The sequence below is a fragment of the Phalangium opilio genome, unplaced genomic scaffold (assembly GCF_054372755.1).
Source record: "Phalangium opilio isolate 3A_F unplaced genomic scaffold, DU_Popi_V2 ptg000046l_1, whole genome shotgun sequence".
Lineage (NCBI taxonomy): Eukaryota > Metazoa > Arthropoda > Arachnida > Opiliones > Phalangiidae > Phalangium > Phalangium opilio.
This window is the reverse complement of record NW_028324169.1, coordinates 1,943,742-1,962,815: the sequence shown is the minus strand read 5'-3', so window position 1 is coordinate 1,962,815 and position 19,074 is coordinate 1,943,742. Positions and strand designations below refer to the sequence as shown.

Sequence of the window (19,074 nt, the reverse complement as noted above, 5' to 3'; positions counted from 1 at the left end):
TTAGACATAATAATAAGGTAGATCTCTTCGAAAACTCACAATAGCCAAGTATCTATGGTGTAGTGGTTATCACGTCCGCCCAAAACGCGGAAGGTCCCAGGTTCGAGCCCTGATAGGTGCATGTTTTGACCATTGTGATTAGACATGTTTATAAGCTGGATCTCTTAGAAAACTTTATATTAACACGTATCTATGGTGTAGTGGTTACCACGTCTGCCTAACACGCTGAAGGTCCCAGGTTTGAGCGCTGGTAGGGATATGTTTTGACCATCGTGATTAGACATAGTAATAAGCTGGATCTCTTCGAAAACCTTATATTAACACGTATCTCTGGAGTAGTGGTTATCACGTCTGCCTAACACGCGGAAGGTCCCAGGTTTGAGCGCTGGAAGGGACATGTTTTGACCATCGTGATTAGACATAATAATAGGGTAGATCTCTTCGAAAACTCACAATAACGAAGTATCTATGGTGTAGTGGTTATCACGTCCGCCCAACACGCGGAAGGTGTCAGGTTCGAGCCCTGATAGATACATGTTTTAACCATCGTGATTAGACATAATAATAAGGTAGATCTCTTCGAAAACTCACAATAGCCAAGTATCTATGGTGTAGTGGTTATCACGTCCGCCCAAAACGCGGAAGGTCCCAGGTTCGAGCCCTGATAGGTGCATGTTTTGACCATTGTGATTAGACATGGTTATAAGCTGGATCTCTTAGAAAACTTTATATTAACACGTATCTATGGTGTAGTGGTTATCACGTCTGCCTAACACGCTGAAGGTCCCAGGTTTGAGCGCTGGTAGGGATATGTTTTGACCATCGTGATTAGACATAGTAATAAGCTGGATCTCTTCGAAAACCTTATATTAACACGTATCTATGGTGTAGTGGTTATCGCGTCCGCCCAACACGCGGAAGGTGTCAGGTTCGAGCCCTGATAGATACATGTTTTAACCATCGTGATTAGACATAGTAATAAGCTAGATCTCTTCGAAAACTTAAATTGACACGTATCTATGGTGTAGTGGTTATCACGTCCGCCTAACACGCGGAAGGTCCCAGGTTCGAGCCGTGATAGATGCATGTTTTGACCATTGTGATTAGACATGGTTATAAGCTGGATCTCTTAGAAAACTTTATATTAACACGTATCTATGGTGTAGTGGTTATCACGTCTGCCTAACACGCTGAAGGTCCCAGGTTTGAGCGCTGGTAGGGATATGTTTTGACCATCGTGATTAGACATAATAATAAGGTAGATCTCTTCGAAAACTCCCAATAGCCAAGTATATATGGTGTAGTGGTTATCACGTCCGCCTAACACGCGAAAGGTATCAGGTTCGAGCCCTGATAGATATATGTTTGGACCATCGTGATTAGACATAGAAATAAGCTGGATCTCTTCGAAAACCTTATATTAACACGTATCTCTGGAGTAGTGGTTATCACGTCTGCCTAACACGCGGAAGGTCCCAGGTTTGAGCGCTGGAAGGGACATGTTTTGACCATCGTGATTAGACATAATAATAGGGTAGATCTCTTCGAAAACTCGCAATAACCAAGTAGCTATGGTGTAGTGGTTATCACGTCCGCCCAACACGCGGAAGGTGTCAGGTTCGAGCCCTGATATATACATGTTTTAACCATCGTGATTAGACATAATAATAAGGTAGATCTCTTCGAAAACTCACAATAGCCAAGTATGTATGGTGTAGTGGTTATCACGTCCGCCCAACACGCGGAAGGTGTCAGGTTCGAGCCCTGATAGATGCATGTTATGACCATCGTGATTAGACATAGTAATAAGCTAGATCTCTTCGAAAACTTAAATTAACACGTATCGATGGTGTAGTGGTTATCACGTCCGCCTAACACGCGGAAGGTCCCAGGTTCGAGCCCTGATAGATGCATGTTTTGACCATTGTGATTAGACATGGTTATAAGCTGGATCTCTTAGAAAACTTTATATTAACACGTATCTATGGTGTAGTGGTTATCACGTCTGCCTAACACGCTGAAGGTCCCAGGTTTGAGCGCTGGAAGGGACATGTTTTGACCATCGTGATTAGACATAATAATAGGGTAGATCTCTTCGAAAACTCACAATAACCAAATTTCTACGGTGTAGTGGTTATCACGTCCGCCCAACACGCGGAAGGTCCCAGGTTCGAGCCCTGACAGATGCATGTTTTGACCATTGTGATTAGACATGGTTATAAGCTGGATCTCTTAGAAAACTTTATATTAACACGTATCTATGGTCTAGTGGTTATCACGTCTGCCTAACACGCTGAAGGTCCCAGGTTTGAGCGCTGGTAGGGATATGTTTTGACCATCGTGATTAGACATAATAATAAGGTAGATCTCTTCGAAAACTCCCAATAGCCAAGTATATATGGTGTAGTGGTTATCACGTCCGCCTAACACGCGAAAGGTGTCAGGTTCGAGCCCTGATAGATACATGTTTGGACCATCGTGATTAGACATAGTAATAAGCTGGATCTCTTCGAAAACCTTATATTAACACGTATCTATGGTGTAGTGGTTATCACGTCTGCCTAACACGCTGAAGGTCCCAGGTTTGAGCGCTGGTAGGGATATGTTTTGACCATCGTGATTAGACATAGTAATAAGCTGGATCTCTTCGAAAACCTTATATTAACACGTATCTCTGGAGTAGTGGTTATCACGTCTGCCTAACACGCGGAAGGTCCCAGGTTTGAGCGCTGGAAGGGACATGTTTTGACCATAGTGATTAGACATAATAATAGGGTAGATCTCTTCGAAAACTCACAATAACCAAGTATCTATGGTGTAGTGGTTATCACGTCCGCCCAACACGCGGAAGGTGTCAGGTTCGAGCCCTGATAGATACATGTTTTAACCATCGTGATTAGACATAATAATAAGGTAGATCTCTTCGAAAACTCACAATAGCCAAGTATCTATGGTGTAGTGGTTATCACGTCCGCCCAACACGCGGAAGGTGTCAGGTTCGAGCCCTGATAGATGCATGTTATGACCATCGTGATTAGACATAGTTATAAGCTGGATCTCTTCGAAAACTTAAATTGACACGTATCTATGGTGTAGTGGTTATCACGTCCGCCTAACACGCGGAAGGTCCCAGGTTCGAGCCCTGATAGATGCATGTTTTGACCATTGTGATTAGACATGGTTATAAGCTGGATCTCTTAGAAAACTTTATATTAACACGTATCTATGGTGTAGTGGTTATCACGTCTGCCTAACACGCTGAAGGTCCCAGGTTTGAGCGCTGGTAGGGATATGTTTTGACCATCGTGATTAGACATAATAATAAGGTAGATCTCTTCGAAAACTCCCAATAGCCAAGTATATATGGTGTAGTGGTTATCACGTCCGCCTAACACGCGAAAGGTGTCAGGTTCGAGCCCTGATAGATATGTGTTTGGACCATCGTGATTAGACATAGTAATAAGCTGGATCTCTTCGAAAACCTTATATTAACACGTATCTCTGGAGTAGTGGTTATCACGTCTGCCTAACACGCGGAAGGTCCCAGGTTTGAGCGCTGGAAGGGACATGTTTTGACCATCGTGATTAGACATAATAATAGGGTAGATCTCTTCGAAAACTCACAATAACCAAGTATCTATGGTGTAGTGGTTATCACGTCCGCCCAACACGCGGAAGGTGTCAGGTTCGAGCCCTGATATATACATGTTTTAACCATCGTGATTAGACATAATAATAAGGTAGATCTCTTCGAAAACTCACAATAGCCAAGTATCTATGGTGTAGTGGTTATCACGTCCGCCCAACACGCGGAAGGTGTCAGGTTCGAGCCCTGATAGATGCATGTTATGACCATCGTGATTAGACATAGTAATAAGCTAGATCTCATCGAAAACTTAAATTAACACGTATCTATGGTGTAGTGGTTATCACGTCCGCCTAACACGCGGAAGGTCCCAGGTTCGAGCCCTGATAGATGCATGTTTTGACCATTGTGATTAGACATGGTTATAAGCTGGATCTCTTAGAAAACTTTATATTAACACGTATCTATGGTGTAGTGGTTATCACGTCTGCCTAACACGCTGAAGGTCCCATGTTTGAGCGCTGGTAGGGATATGTTTTGACCATCGTGATTAGACATAATAGTAAGGTAGATCTCTTCGAAAACTCCCAATAACCAAGTATATATGGTGTAGTGGTTATCACGTCCGCCTAACACGCGGAAGGTCCCAGGTTCGAGCCCTGGTAGATACATGTTTGGACCATCGTGATTAGACATAGTAATAAGCTGGATCTCTTCGAAAACCTTATATTAACACGTATCTATGGTGTAGTGGTTATCACGTCTGCCTAACACGCGGAAGGTCCCAGGGTTGAGCGCTGGAAGGGACATGTTTTGACCATCGTGATTAGACATAATAATAAGGTAGATCTCTTCGAAAACTCACAATAGCCAAGTATCTATGGTGTAGTGGTTATCACGTCCGTCTAACACGCGGAAGGTGTCAGGTTCGAGCCCTGATAGATACTTGTTTTAACCATCGTGATTAGACATAATAATAAGGTAGATCTCTTCGAAAACTCACAATAGCCAAGTATCTATGGTGTAGTGGTTATCACGTCTGCCTAAAACGCGGAAGGTCCCTGGTTTGAGCGCTGGAAGGGACATGTTTTGACCATCGTGACTAGACATAATAATAAGGTAGATCTCTTCGAAAACTCACAATAGCCAAGTATCTATGGTGTAGTGGTTATCACGTCCGCCCAACACGCGGAAGGTGTCAGGTTCGAGCCCTGATAGATGCATGTTATGACCATCGTGATTAGACATAGTAATAAGCTAGATCTCTTCGAAAACTTAAATTAACACGTATCTATGGTGTAGTGGTTATCACGTCCGCCTAACACGCGGAAGGTCCCAGGTTTGAGCGCTGGTAGGGACGTGTTTTGACCATCGTGATTAGACATAATTATAAGGTAGATCTCTTCAAAAACTTACAATAGCCAAGTATCAATGGTGTAGTGGTTATCACGTCCGCCTAACACGCGAAAGGTGTCAGGTTCGAGCCCTGATAGATACATGTTTGGACCATCGTGATTAGACATAGTTATAAGCTGGATCTCTTAGAAAACTTTATATTAACACGTATCTATGGTGTAGTGGTTATCACGTCTGCCTAACACGCTGAAGGTCCCAGGTTTGAGCGCTGGTAGGGATATGTTTTGACCATCGTGATTAGACATAATAATAAGGTAGATCTCTTCGAAAACTCCCAATAGCCAAGTATATATCATGTAGTGGTTATCACGTCCGCCTAACACGCGAAAGGTGTTAGGTTCGAGCCCTGATAGATACATGTTTGGACCATCGTGATTAGACATAGTAATAAGCTGGATCTCTTCGAAAACCTTATATTAACACGTATCTATGGTGTAGTGGTTATCACGTCTGCCTAACGCGCGGAAGGTCCCAGGTTTGAGCGCTGGAAGGGACATGTTTTGACCATAGTGATTAGACATAATAATAGGGTAGATCTCTTCGAAAACTCACAATAACCAAGTATCTATGGTGTAGTGGTTATCACGTCCGCCCAACACGCGGAAGGTGTCAGGTTCGAGCCCTGATAGATACATGTTTTAACCATCGTGATTAGACATAATAATAAGGTAGATCTCTTCGAAAACTCACAATAGCCAAGTATCTATGGTGTAGTGGTTATCACGTCCGCCCAACACGCGGAAGGTGTCAGGTTCGAGCCCTGATAGATGCATGTTATGACCATCGTGATTAGACATAGTTATAAGCTGGATCTCTTCGAAAACTTAAATTGACACGTATCTATGGTGTAGTGGTTATCACGTCCGCCTAACACGCGGAAGGTCCCAGGTTCGAGCCCTGATAGATGCATGTTTTGACCATTGTGATTAGACATGGTTATAAGCTGGATCTCTTAGAAAACTTTATATTAACACGTATCTATGGTGTAGTGGTTATCACGTCTGCCTAACACGCTGAAGGTCCCAGGTTTGAGCGCTGGTAGGGATATGTTTTGACCATCGTGATTAGACATAATAATAAGGTAGATCTCTTCGAAAACTCCCAATAGCCAAGTATATATGGTGTAGTGGTTATCACGTCCGCCTAACACGCGAAAGGTGTCAGGTTCGAGCCCTGATAGATATGTGTTTGGACCATCGTGATTAGACATAGTAATAAGCTGGATCTCTTCGAAAACCTTATATTAACACGTATCTCTGGAGTAGTGGTTATCACGTCTGCCTAACACGCGGAAGGTCCCAGGTTTGAGCGCTGGAAGGGACATGTTTTGACCATCGTGATTAGACATAATAATAGGGTAGATCTCTTCGAAAACTCACAATAACCAAGTATCTATGGTGTAGTGGTTATCACGTCCGCCCAACACGCGGAAGGTGTCAGGTTCGAGCCCTGATATATACATGTTTTAACCATCGTGATTAGACATAATAATAAGGTAGATCTCTTCGAAAACTCACAATAGCCAAGTATCTATGGTGTAGTGGTTATCACGTCCGCCCATCACGCGGAAGGTGTCAGGTTCGAGCCCTGATAGATGCATGTTATGACCATCGTGATTAGACATAGTAATAAGCTAGATCTCTTCGAAAACTTAAATTAACACGTATCTATGGTGTAGTGGTTATCACGTCCGCCTAACACGCGGAAGGTCCCAGGTTCGAGCCCTGATAGATGCATGTTTTGACCATTGTGATTAGACATGGTTATAAGCTGGATCTCTTAGAAAACTTTATATTAACACGTATCTATGGTGTAGTGGTTATCACGTCTGCCTAACACGCTGAAGGTCCCATGTTTGAGCGCTGGTAGGGATATGTTTTGACCATCGTGATTAGACATAATAGTAAGGTAGATCTCTTCGAAAACTCCCAATAACCAAGTATATATGGTGTAGTGGTTATCACGTCCGCCTAACACGCGGAAGGTCCCAGGTTCGAGCCCTGGTAGATACATGTTTGGACCATCGTGATTAGACATAGTAATAAGCTGGATCTCTTCGAAAACCTTATATTAACACGTATCTATGGTGTAGTGGTTATCACGTCTGCCTAACACGCGGAAGGTCCCAGGGTTGAGCGCTGGAAGGGACATGTTTTGACCATCGTGATTAGACATAATAATAAGGTAGATCTCTTCGAAAACTCACAATAGCCAAGTATCTATGGTGTAGTGGTTATCACGTCCGTCTAACACGCGGAAGGTGTCAGGTTCGAGCCCTGATAGATACTTGTTTTAACCATCGTGATTAGACATAATAATAAGGTAGATCTCTTCGAAAACTCACAATAGCCAAGTATCTATGGTGTAGTGGTTATCACGTCTGCCTAAAACGCGGAAGGTCCCTGGTTTGAGCGCTGGAAGGGACATGTTTTGACCATCGTGACTAGACATAATAATAAGGTAGATCTCTTCGAAAACTCACAATAGCCAAGTATCTATGGTGTAGTGGTTATCACGTCCGCCCAACACGCGGAAGGTGTCAGGTTCGAGCCCTGATAGATGCATGTTATGACCATCGTGATTAGACATAGTAATAAGCTAGATCTCTTCGAAAACTTAAATTAACACGTATCTATGGTGTAGTGGTTATCACGTCCGCCTAACACGCGGAAGGTCCCAGGTTTGAGCGCTGGTAGGGACGTGTTTTGACCATCGTGATTAGACATAATTATAAGGTAGATCTCTTCAAAAACTTACAATAGCCAAGTATCAATGGTGTAGTGGTTATCACGTCCGCCTAACACGCGAAAGGTGTCAGGTTCGAGCCCTGATAGATACATGTTTGGACCATCGTGATTAGACATAGTTATAAGCTGGATCTCTTAGAAAACTTTATATTAACACGTATCTATGGTGTAGTGGTTATCACGTCTGCCTAACACGCTGAAGGTCCCAGGTTTGAGCGCTGGTAGGGATATGTTTTGACCATCGTGATTAGACATAATAATAAGGTAGATCTCTTCGAAAACTCCCAATAGCCAAGTATATATCATGTAGTGGTTATCACGTCCGCCTAACAAGCGAAAGGTGTTAGGTTCGAGCCCTGATAGATACATGTTTGGACCATCGTGATTAGACATAGTAATAAGCTGGATCTCTTCGAAAACCTTATATTAACACGTATCTATGGTGTAGTGGTTATCACGTCTGCCTAACGCGCGGAAGGTCCCAGGTTTGAGCGCTGGTAGGGACATGTTTTGACCATCGTGATTAGACATAATAATAAGGTAGATCTCTTCGAAAACTTACAATAGCCAAGTATCAATGGTGTAGTGGTTATCACGTCCGCCTAACACGCGAAAGGTGTCAGGTTCGAGCCCTGATAGATACATGTTTGGACCATCGTGATTAGACATAGTTATAAGCTTGATCTCTTAGAAAACTTTATATTAACACGTATCTATGATGTAGTGGTTATCACGTCTGCCTAACACGCTGAAGGTTCCAGGTTTGAGCGCTGGTAGGAATATGTTTTGACCATCGTGATTAGACATAATAATAAGGTAGATCTCTTCGAAAACTCCCAATAGCCAAGTATATATGGTGTAGTGGTTATCACGTCCGCCTAACACGCGGAAGGTCCCAAGTTCGAGCCCTGGTAGATACATGTTTGGACCATCGTGATTAGACATAGTAATAAGCTGGATCTCTTCGAAAACCTTATATTAACACGTATCTATGGTGTAGTGGTTATCACGTCCGCTTAACATGCGGAAGGTCCCAGGTTCAAGCCTTGGTAGATACATGTTTTGACCAACGTGATTAGACATAATAATAAGGTAGATCTCTTCGAAAACTCATAATAACCAAGTATATATGATGTAGTGGTTATCACGTCCGCCTAACACGAGGAAGGTGTCAGGTTCGAGCCCTGATAGATACATGTTTTGACCAACATGATTAGACATAGTTATAAGCTAGATCTCTTCGAAAACTTTATATTAACACGTATCTATGGTGTTGTGGCTACCACGTCCGCCTAACACGCGGAAGGTCCCAGGTTCGAGCCCTGGTAGGGACATGTTTGGACCATCGTGATTAGACATAATAATAGGGTAGATCTCTTCGAAAACTCACAATTACCAAGTATCTATGGTGTAGTGGTTATCACGTCCGCCCAACACGCGGAAAGTGTCAGGTTCGAGCCCTGATAGATACATGTTATGACCATCGTGATTAGACATAGTAATAAGCTAGATTTCTTCGAAAACTTAAATAAACACGTATCTATGGTGTAGTGGTTAGCACGTCCGCCTAATACGCGGAAGGTCCCAGGTTCGAGCCCTGATAGATACATGTTTTGACCATCGTGATTAGACATAGTTATAAGCTGGATCTCTTAGAAAACTTTATATTAACACGTATCTATGGTGTAGTGGTTATCACGTCTGCCTAACACGCTGAAGGTCCCAGGTTTGAGCGCAGGTAGGGATATGTTTTGACCATCGTGATTAGACATAATAATAAGGTAGATCTCTTCGAAAACTCCCAATAGCCAAGTATATATGGTGTAGTGGTTATCACGTCCGCCTAACACGCGAAAGGTGTCAGGTTCGAGCCCTGATAGATACATGTTTGGACCATCGTGATTAGACATAGTAATAAGCTGGATCTCTTCGAAAACCTTAAATTAACACGTATCTATGGAGTAGTGGTTATCACGTCTGCGTAACACGCGGAAGGTCCCAGGTTACAGCGCTGGTAGGGACATGTTTTGACCATCGTGATTAGACATAATAATAAGGTAGATCTCTTCGAAAACTCCCAATAGCCAAGTATATATGGTGTAGTGGTTATCACGTCCGCCTAACACGCGAAAGGTGTTAGGTTCGAGCCCTGATAGATACATGTTTGGACCATCGTGATTAGACATAGTTATAAGCTGTATCTCTTAGAAAACTTTATATTAACACGTATCTATGGTGTAGTGGTTATCACGTCTGCCTAACACGCTGAAGGTCCCAGGTTTGAGCGCTGGTAGGGATATGTTTTGACCATCGTGATTAGACATAATAATAAGGTAGATCTCTTCGAAAACTCCCAATAGCCAAGTATATATGGTGTAGTGGTTATCACGTCCGCCTCACACGCGGAAGGTCCCAGGTTCGAGCCCTGGTAGATACATGTTTGGACCATCGTGATTAGACATAGTAATAAGCTGGATCTCTTCGAAAACCTTATATTAACACGTATCTATGGTGTAGTGGTTATCACGTCTGCCTAACACGCGGAAGGTCCCAGGTTTGAGCGCTGGAAGGGACATGTTTTGACCATCGTGATTAGACATAATAATAAGGTAGATCTCTTCGAAAACTCACAATAGCCAAGTATCTATGGTGTAGTGGTTATCACGTCCGCCTAACACGCGGAAGGTGTCAGGTTCGAGCCCTGATAGATACTTGTTTTAACCATCGTGATTAGACATAATAATAAGGTAGATCTCTTCGAAAACTCACAATAGCCAAGTATCTATGGTGTAGTGGTTATCACGTCTGCCTAACACGCGGAAGGTGTCAGGTTCGAGCCCTGATAGATACTTGTTTTAACCATCGTGATTAGACATAATAATAGGGTAGATCTCTTCGAAAACTCACAATAGCCAAGTATCTATGGTGTAGTGGTTATCACGTCCGCCTAACACGCGGAAGGTGTCAGGTTCGAGCCCTGATAGATACTTGTTTTAACCATCGTGATTAGACATAATAATAAGGTAGATCTCTTCGAAAACTCCCAATAGCCAAGTATATATGGTGTAGTGGTTATCACGTCCGCCTAACACGCGAAAGGTGTCAGGTTCGAGCCCTGATAGATACATGTTTGGACCATCGTGATTAGACATAGTTATAAGCTGGATCTCTTAGAAAACTTTATATTAACACGTATCTATGGTGTAGTGGTTATCACGTCTGCCTAACACGCTGAAGGTCCCAGGTTTGAGCGCTGGTAGGGATATGTTTTGACCATCGTGATTAGACATAATAATAATGTAGATCTCTTCGAAAACTCATAATAACTAAGTATATATGATGTAGTGGTTATCACGTCCGCCTAACACGCGGAAGGTGTCAGGTTCGAGCCCTGATAGATACATGTTTTGACCAACATGATTAGACATAGTTATAAGCTAGATCTCTTCGAAAACTTTATATTAACAAGTATCTATGGTGTAGTGGCTACCACGTCCGCCTAACACGCGGAAGGACCCAGGTTCGAGCCCTGGTAGGGACATGTTTGGACCATCGTGATTAGACATAATAATAGGGTAGATCTCTTCGAAAACTCACAATTACCAAGTATCTATGGTGTAGTGGTTATCACGTCCGCCCAACACGCGGAAAGTGTCAGGTTCGAGCCCTGATAGATACATGTTATGACCATCGTGATTAGACATAGTAATAAGCTAGATTTCTTCGAAAACTTAAATAAACACGTATCTATGGTGTAGTGGTTAGCACGTCCGCCTAATACGCGGAAGGTCCCAGGTTCGAGCCCTGATAGATACATGTTTTGACCATCGTGATTAGACATAGTTATAAGCTGGATCTCTTAGAAAACTTTATATTAACACGTATCTATGGTGTAGTGGTTATCACGTCTGCCTAACACGCTGAAGGTCCCAGGTTTGAGCGCTGGTAGGGATATGTTTTGACCATCGTGATTAGACATAATAATAAGGTAGATCTCTTCGAAAACTCCCAATAGCCAAGTATATATGGTGTAGTGGTTATCACGTCCGCCTAACACGCGAAAGGTGTCAGGTTCGAGCCCTGATAGATACATGTTTGGACCATCGTGATTAGACATAGTAATAAGCTGCATCTCTTCGAAAACCTTAAATTAACACGTATCTATGGAGTAGTGGTTATCACGTCTGCGTAACACGCGGAAGGTCCCAGGTTACAGCGCTGGTAGGGACATGTTTTGACCATCGTGATTAGACATAATAATAAGGTAGATCTCTTCGAAAACTCCCAATAGCCAAGTATATATGGTGTAGTGGTTATCACGTCCGCCTAACACGCGAAAGGTGTCAGGTTCGAGCCCTGATAGATACATGTTTGGACCATCGTGATTAGACATAGTTATAAGCTGGATCTCTTAGAAAACTTTATATTAACACGTATCTATGGTGTAGTGGTTATCACGTCTGCCTAACACGCTGAAGGTCCCAGGTTTGAGCGCTGGTAGGGATATGTTTTGACCATCGTGATTAGACATAATAATAAGGTAGATCTCTTCGAAAACTCATAATAACTAAGTATATATGATGTAGTGGTTATCACGTCCGCCTAACACGCGGAAGGTGTCAGGTTCGAGCCCTGATAGATACATGTTTTGACCAACATGATTAGACATAGTTATAAGCTAGATCTCTTCGAAAACTTTATATTAACACGTATCTATGGTGTAGTGGCTACCACGTCCGCCTAACACGCGGAAGGACCCAGGTTCGAGCCCTGGTAGGGACATGTTTGGACCATCGTGATTAGACATAATAATAGGGTAGATCTCTTCGAAAACTCACAATTACCAAGTATCTATGGTGTAGTGGTTATCACGTCCGCCCAACACGCGGAAAGTGTCAGGTTCGAGCCCTGATAGATACATGTTATGACCATCGTGATTAGACATAGTAATAAGCTAGATTTCTTCGAAAACTTAAATAAACACGTATCTATGGTGTAGTGGTTAGCACGTCCGCCTAATACGCGGAAGGTCCCAGGTTCGAGCCCTGATAGATACATGTTTTGACCATCGTGATTAGACATAGTTATAAGCTGGATCTCTTAGAAAACTTTATATTAACACGTATCTATGGTGTAGTGGTTATCACGTCTGCCTAACACGCTGAAGGTCCCAGGTTTGAGCGCTGGTAGGGATATGTTTTGACCATCGTGATTAGACATAATAATAAGGTAGATCTCTTCGAAAACTCCCAATAGCCAAGTATATATGGTGTAGTGGTTATCACGTCCGCCTAACACGCGAAAGGTGTCAGGTTCGAGCCCTGATAGATACATGTTTGGACCATCGTGATTATACATAGTAATAAGCTGCATCTCTTCGAAAACCTTAAATTAACACGTATCTATGGAGTAGTGGTTATCACGTCTGCGTAACACGCGGAAGGTCCCAGGTTACAGCGCTGGTAGGGACATGTTTTGACCATCGTGATTAGACATAATAATAAGGTAGATCTCTTCGAAAACTCCCAATAGCCAAGTATATATGGTGTAGTGGTTATCACGTCCGCCTAACACGCGAAAGGTGTCAGGTTCGAGCCCTGATAGATACATGTTTGGACCATCGTGATTAGACATAGTTATAAGCTGGATCTCTTAGAAAACTTTATATTAACACGTATCTATGGTGTAGTGGTTATCACGTCTGCCTAACACGCTGAAGGTCCCAGGTTTGAGCGCTGGTAGGGATATGTTTTGACCATCGTGATTAGACATAATAATAAGGTAGATCTCTTCGAAAACTCATAATAACTAAGTATATATGATGTAGTGGTTATCACGTCCGCCTAACACGCGGAAGGTGTCAGGTTCGAGCCCTGATAGATACATGTTTTGACCAACATGATTAGACATAGTTATAAGCTAGATCTCTTCGAAAACTTTATATTAACACGTATCTATGGTGTAGTGGCTACCACGTCCGCCTAACACGCGGAAGGACCCAGGTTCGAGCCCTGGTAGGGACATGTTTGGACCATCGTGATTAGACATAATAATAGGGTAGATCTCTTCGAAAACTCACAATTACCAAGTATCTATGGTGTAGTGGTTATCACGTCCGCCCAACACGCGGAAAGTGTCAGGTTCGAGCCCTGATAGATACATGTTATGACCATCGTGATTAGACATAGTAATAAGCTAGATTTCTTCGAAAACTTAAATAAACACGTATCTATGGTGTAGTGGTTAGCACGTCCGCCTAATACGCGGAAGGTCCCAGGTTCGAGCCCTGATAGATACATGTTTTGACCATCGTGATTAGACATAGTTATAAGCTGGATCTCTTAGAAAACTTTATATTAACACGTATCTATGGTGTAGTGGTTATCACGTCTGCCTAACACGCTGAAGGTCCCAGGTTTGAGCGCTGGTAGGGATATGTTTTGACCATCGTGATTAGACATAATAATAAGGTAGATCTCTTCGAAAACTCCCAATAGCCAAGTATATATGGTGTAGTGGTTATCACGTCCGCCTAACACGCGAAAGGTGTCAGGTTCGAGCCCTGATAGATACATGTTTGGACCATCGTGATTAGACATAGTAATAAGCTGCATCTCTTCGAAAACCTTAAATTAACACGTATCTATGGAGTAGTGGTTATCACGTCTGCGTAACACGCGGAAGGTCCCAGGTTCGAGCCCTGGTAGGGACATGTTTGGACCGTCGTGATTAGACATAATAATAGGGTAGATCTCTTCGAAAACTCACAATTACCAAGTATCTATGGTGTAGTGGTTATCACGTCCGCCCAACACGCGGAAAGTGTCAGGTTCGAGCCCTGATAGATACATGTTATGACCATCGTGATTAGACATAGTAATAAGCTAGATTTCTTCGAAAACTTAAATAAACACGTATCTATGGTGTAGTGGTTAGCACGTCCGCCTAATACGCGGAAGGTCCCAGGTTCGAGCCCTGATAGATACATGTTTTGACCATCGTGATTAGACATAGTTATAAGCTGGATCTCTTAGAAAACTTTATATTAACACGTATCTATGGTGTAGTGGTTATCACGTCTGCCTAACACGCTGAAGGTCCCAGGTTTGAGCGCTGGTAGGGATATGTTTTGACCATCGTGATTAGACATAATAATAAGGTAGATCTCTTCGAAAACTCCCAATAGCCAAGTATATATGGTGTAGTGGTTATCACGTCCGCCTAACACGCGAAAGGTGTCAGGTTCGAGCCCTGATAGATACATGTTTGGACCATCGTGATTAGACATAGTAATAAGCTGGATCTCTTCGAAAACCTTAAATTAACACGTATCTATGGAGTAGTGGTTATCACGTCTGCGTAACACGCGGAAGGTCCCAGGTTACAGCGCTGGTAGGGACATGTTTTGACCATCGTGATTAGACATAATAATAAGGTAGATCTCTTCGAAAACTCCCAATAGCCAAGTATATATGGTGTAGTGGTTATCACGTCCGCCTAACACGCGAAAGGTGTTAGGTTCGAGCCCTGATAGATACATGTTTGGACCATCGTGATTAGACATAGTTATAAGCTGGATCTCTTAGAAAACTTTATATTAACACGTATCTATGGTGTAGTGGTTATCACGTCTGCCTAACACGCTGAAGGTCCCAGGTTTGAGCGCTGGTAGGGATATGTTTTGACCATCGTGATTAGACATAATAATAAGGTAGATCTCTTCGAAAACTCCCAATAGCCAAGTATATATGGTGTAGTGGTTATCACGTCCGCCTCACACGCGGAAGGTCCCAGGTTCGAGCCCTGGTAGATACATGTTTGGACCATCGTGATTAGACATAGTAATAAGCTGGATCTCTTCGAAAACCTTATATTAACACGTATCTATGGTGTAGTGGTTATCACGTCTGCCTAACACGCGGAAGGTCCCAGGTTTGAGCGCTGGAAGGGACATGTTTTGACCATCGTGATGAGACATAATAATAAGGTAGATCTCTTCGAAAACTCACAATAGCCAAGTATCTATGGTGTAGTGGTTATCACGTCCGCCTAACACGCGGAAGGTGTCAGGTTCGAGCCCTGATAGATACTTGTTTTAACCATCGTGATTAGACATAATAATAAGGTAGATCTCTTCGAAAACTCACAATAGCCAAGTATCTATGGTGTAGTGGTTATCACGTCTGCCTAACACGCGGAAGGTGTCAGGTTCGAGCCCTGATAGATACTTGTTTTAACCATCGTGATTAGACATAATAATAAGGTAGATCTCTTCGAAAACTCACAATAGCCAAGTATCTATGGTGTAGTGGTTATCACGTCCGCCTAACACGCGGAAGGTGTCAGGTTCGAGCCCTGATAGATACTTGTTTTAACCATCGTGATTAGACATAATAATAAGGTAGATCTCTTCGAAAACTCCCAATACCCAAGTATATATGGTGTAGTGGTTATCACGTCCGCCTAACACGTGGAAGGTGTCAGGTTCGAGCCCTGATAGATACTTGTTTTAACCATCGTGATTAGACAAAATAATAAGGTAGATCTCTTCGAAAACTCCCAATAGCCAAGTATATATGGTGTAGTGGTTATCACGTCCGCCTAACACGCGAAAGGTGTCAGGTTCGAGCCCTGATAGATACATGTTTGGACCATCGTGATTAGACATAGTTATAAGCTGGATCTCTTAGAAAACTTTATATTAACACGTATCTATGGTGTAGTGGTTATCACGTCTGCCTAACACGCTGAAGGTCCCAGGTTTGAGCGCTGGTAGGGATATGTTTTGACCATCGTGATTAGACATAATAATAAGGTAGATCTCTTCGAAAACTCATAATAACTAAGTATATATGATGTAGTGGTTATCACGTCCGCCTAACACGCGGAAGGTGTCAGGTTCGAGCCCTGATAGATACATGTTTTGACCAACATGATTAGACATAGTTATAAGCTAGATCTCTTCGAAAACTTTATATTAACACGTATCTATGGTGTAGTGGCTACCACGTCCGCCTAACACGCGGAAGGACCCAGGTTCGAGCCCTGGTAGGGACATTGTTTGGGCCATCGTGATTAGACATAATAATAGGGTAGATCTCTTCGAAAACTCACAATTACCAAGTATCTATGGTGTAGTGGTTATCACGTCCGCCCAACACGCGGAAAGTGTCAGGTTCGAGCCCTGATAGATACATGTTATGACCATCGTGATTAGACATAGTAATAAGCTAGATTTCTTCGAAAACTTAAATAAACACGTATCTATGGTGTAGTGGTTAGCACGTCCGCCTAATACGCGGAAGGTCCCAGGTTCGAGCCCTGATAGATACATGTTTTGACCATCGTGATTAGACATAGTTATAAGCTGGATCTCTTAGAAAACTTTATATTAACACGTATCTATGGTGTAGTGGTTATCACGTCTGCCTAACACGCTGAAGGTCCCAGGTTTGAGCGCTTGTAGGGATATGTTTTGACCATCGTGATTAGACATAATAATAAGGTAGATCTCTTCGAAAACTCCCAATAGCCAAGTATATATGGTGTAGTGGTTATCACGTCCGCCTAACACGCGAAAGGTGTCAGGTTCGAGCCCTGATAGATACATGTTTGGACCATCGTGATTAGACATAGTAATAAGCTGCATCTCTTCGAAAACCTTAAATTAACACGTATCTATGGAGTAGTGGTTATCACGTCTGCGTAACACGCGGAAGGTCCCAGGTTACAGCGCTGGTAGGGACATGTTTTGACCATCGTGATTAGACATAATAATAAGGTAGATCTCTTCGAAAACTCCCATTAGCCAAGTATATATGGTGTAGTGGTTATCACGTCCGCCTAACACGCGAAAGGTGTCAGGTTCGAGCCCTGATAGATACATGTTTGGACCATCGTGATTAGACATAGTTATAAGCTGGATCTCTTAGAAAACTTTATATTAACACGTATCTATGGTGTAGTGGTTATCACGTCTGCCTAACACGCTGAAGGTCCCAGGTTTGAGCGCTGGTAGGGATATGATTTGACCATCGTGATTAGACATAATAATAAGGTAGATCTCTTCGAAAACTCCCAATAGCCAAGTATATATGGTGTAGTGGTTATCACGTCCGCCTCACACGCGGAAGGTCCCAGGTTCGAGCCCTGGTAGAAACATGTTTGGACCATCGTGATTAGACATAGTTATAAGCTGGATCTCTTCGAAAACTCACAATAACCAAGTATCTATGGTGTAGTGGTTATCACGTCCGCCCAACACGCGGAAGGTGTCAGGTTCGAGCCCTGATAGATGCATGTTATGACCATCGTGATTAGACATAGTAATAAGCTAGATCTCTTCGAAAACTTGAATTAACACGTATCTATGGTGTAGTGGTTATCACGTCCGCCTAACACGCGAAAGGTGTTAGGTTCGAGCCCTGATAGATACATATTTGGACCATCGTGATTAGACATAGTTATAAGCTGGATCTCTTAGAAAACTTTATATTAACACGTATCTATGGTGTAGTGGTTATCACGTCTGCCTAACACGCTGAAGGTCCCAGGTTTGAGCGCTTGTAGGGATATGTTTTGACCATCGTGATTAGACATAATAATAAGGTAGATCTCTTCGAAAACTCACAATAGCCAAGTATCTATGGTGTAGTGGTTATCACGTCCGCCTAACACGCGGAAGGTGTCAGGTTCGAGCCCTGATAGATACTTGTTTTAACCATCGTGATTAGACATAATAATAAGGTAGATCTCTTCGAAAACTCCCAATACCCAAGTATATATGGTGTAGTGGTTATCACGTCCGCCTAACACGTGGAAGGTGTCAGGTTCGAGCCCTGATAGATACATGTTATGACCATCGTGATTAGACATAGTAATAAGCTAGATTTCTTCGAAAACTTAAATAAACACGTATCTATGGTGTAGTGGTTAGCACGTCCGCCTAATACGCGGAAGGTCCCAGGTTCGAGCCCTGATAGATACATGTTTTGACCATCGTGATTAGACATAGTTATAAGCTGGATCTCTTAGAAAACTTTATATTAACACGTATCTATGGTGTGGTGGTTATCACGTCTGCCTAACACGCTGAAGGTCCCAGGTTTGAGCGCTGGTAGGGATATGTTTTGACCATCGTGATTAGACATAATAATAAGGTAGATCTCTTCGAAAACTCCCAATAGCCAAGTATATATGGTGTAGTGGTTATCACGTCCGCCTAACACGCGAAAGGTGTCAGGTTCGAGCCCTGATAGATACATGTTTGGACCATCGTGATTAGACATAGTAATAAGCTGCATCTCTTCGAAAACCTTAAATTAA

The 19,074-nt window shown here is 42.7% G+C and overlaps 16 non-coding genes across 16 annotated transcripts; all 16 read left to right on the top strand.

The window, feature by feature from the left end:
- The first annotated feature begins 48 nt into the window (after positions 1-48).
- TRNAF-AAA (transfer RNA phenylalanine (anticodon AAA)) lies at positions 49-121 on the top strand. The gene has a single exon. It is a non-coding gene; the product is annotated as a tRNA-Phe (tRNA).
- A 479-nt stretch (positions 122-600) lies between these two features.
- TRNAF-AAA (transfer RNA phenylalanine (anticodon AAA)) lies at positions 601-673 on the top strand. The gene has a single exon. It is a non-coding gene; the product is annotated as a tRNA-Phe (tRNA).
- Positions 674-4,184: 3,511 nt separating this feature from the next.
- TRNAV-AAC (transfer RNA valine (anticodon AAC)) lies at positions 4,185-4,257 on the top strand. The gene has a single exon. It is a non-coding gene; the product is annotated as a tRNA-Val (tRNA).
- Positions 4,258-6,528: 2,271 nt separating this feature from the next.
- On the top strand, positions 6,529-6,601 carry TRNAD-AUC (transfer RNA aspartic acid (anticodon AUC)). The gene has a single exon. It is a non-coding gene; the product is annotated as a tRNA-Asp (tRNA).
- A 340-nt stretch (positions 6,602-6,941) lies between these two features.
- On the top strand, positions 6,942-7,014 carry TRNAV-AAC (transfer RNA valine (anticodon AAC)). The gene has a single exon. It is a non-coding gene; the product is annotated as a tRNA-Val (tRNA).
- A 1,720-nt stretch (positions 7,015-8,734) lies between these two features.
- TRNAV-AAC (transfer RNA valine (anticodon AAC)) lies at positions 8,735-8,807 on the top strand. Its single transcript has one exon. It is a non-coding gene; the product is annotated as a tRNA-Val (tRNA).
- Positions 8,808-9,285: 478 nt separating this feature from the next.
- Positions 9,286-9,358, top strand: TRNAI-AAU (transfer RNA isoleucine (anticodon AAU)). The gene has a single exon. It is a non-coding gene; the product is annotated as a tRNA-Ile (tRNA).
- A 755-nt stretch (positions 9,359-10,113) lies between these two features.
- On the top strand, positions 10,114-10,186 carry TRNAV-CAC (transfer RNA valine (anticodon CAC)). The gene has a single exon. It is a non-coding gene; the product is annotated as a tRNA-Val (tRNA).
- A 1,306-nt stretch (positions 10,187-11,492) lies between these two features.
- On the top strand, positions 11,493-11,565 carry TRNAI-AAU (transfer RNA isoleucine (anticodon AAU)). The gene has a single exon. It is a non-coding gene; the product is annotated as a tRNA-Ile (tRNA).
- A 1,168-nt stretch (positions 11,566-12,733) lies between these two features.
- On the top strand, positions 12,734-12,806 carry TRNAI-AAU (transfer RNA isoleucine (anticodon AAU)). The gene has a single exon. It is a non-coding gene; the product is annotated as a tRNA-Ile (tRNA).
- A 1,168-nt stretch (positions 12,807-13,974) lies between these two features.
- TRNAI-AAU (transfer RNA isoleucine (anticodon AAU)) lies at positions 13,975-14,047 on the top strand. The gene has a single exon. It is a non-coding gene; the product is annotated as a tRNA-Ile (tRNA).
- Positions 14,048-14,663: 616 nt separating this feature from the next.
- On the top strand, positions 14,664-14,736 carry TRNAI-AAU (transfer RNA isoleucine (anticodon AAU)). Its single transcript has one exon. It is a non-coding gene; the product is annotated as a tRNA-Ile (tRNA).
- Positions 14,737-15,491: 755 nt separating this feature from the next.
- Positions 15,492-15,564, top strand: TRNAV-CAC (transfer RNA valine (anticodon CAC)). The gene has a single exon. It is a non-coding gene; the product is annotated as a tRNA-Val (tRNA).
- Positions 15,565-17,009: 1,445 nt separating this feature from the next.
- TRNAI-AAU (transfer RNA isoleucine (anticodon AAU)) lies at positions 17,010-17,082 on the top strand. Its single transcript has one exon. It is a non-coding gene; the product is annotated as a tRNA-Ile (tRNA).
- A 759-nt stretch (positions 17,083-17,841) lies between these two features.
- TRNAV-CAC (transfer RNA valine (anticodon CAC)) lies at positions 17,842-17,910 on the top strand. Its single transcript has one exon. It is a non-coding gene; the product is annotated as a tRNA-Val (tRNA).
- Positions 17,911-18,663: 753 nt separating this feature from the next.
- Positions 18,664-18,736, top strand: TRNAI-AAU (transfer RNA isoleucine (anticodon AAU)). Its single transcript has one exon. It is a non-coding gene; the product is annotated as a tRNA-Ile (tRNA).
- Positions 18,737-19,074: the final 338 nt, after the last annotated feature.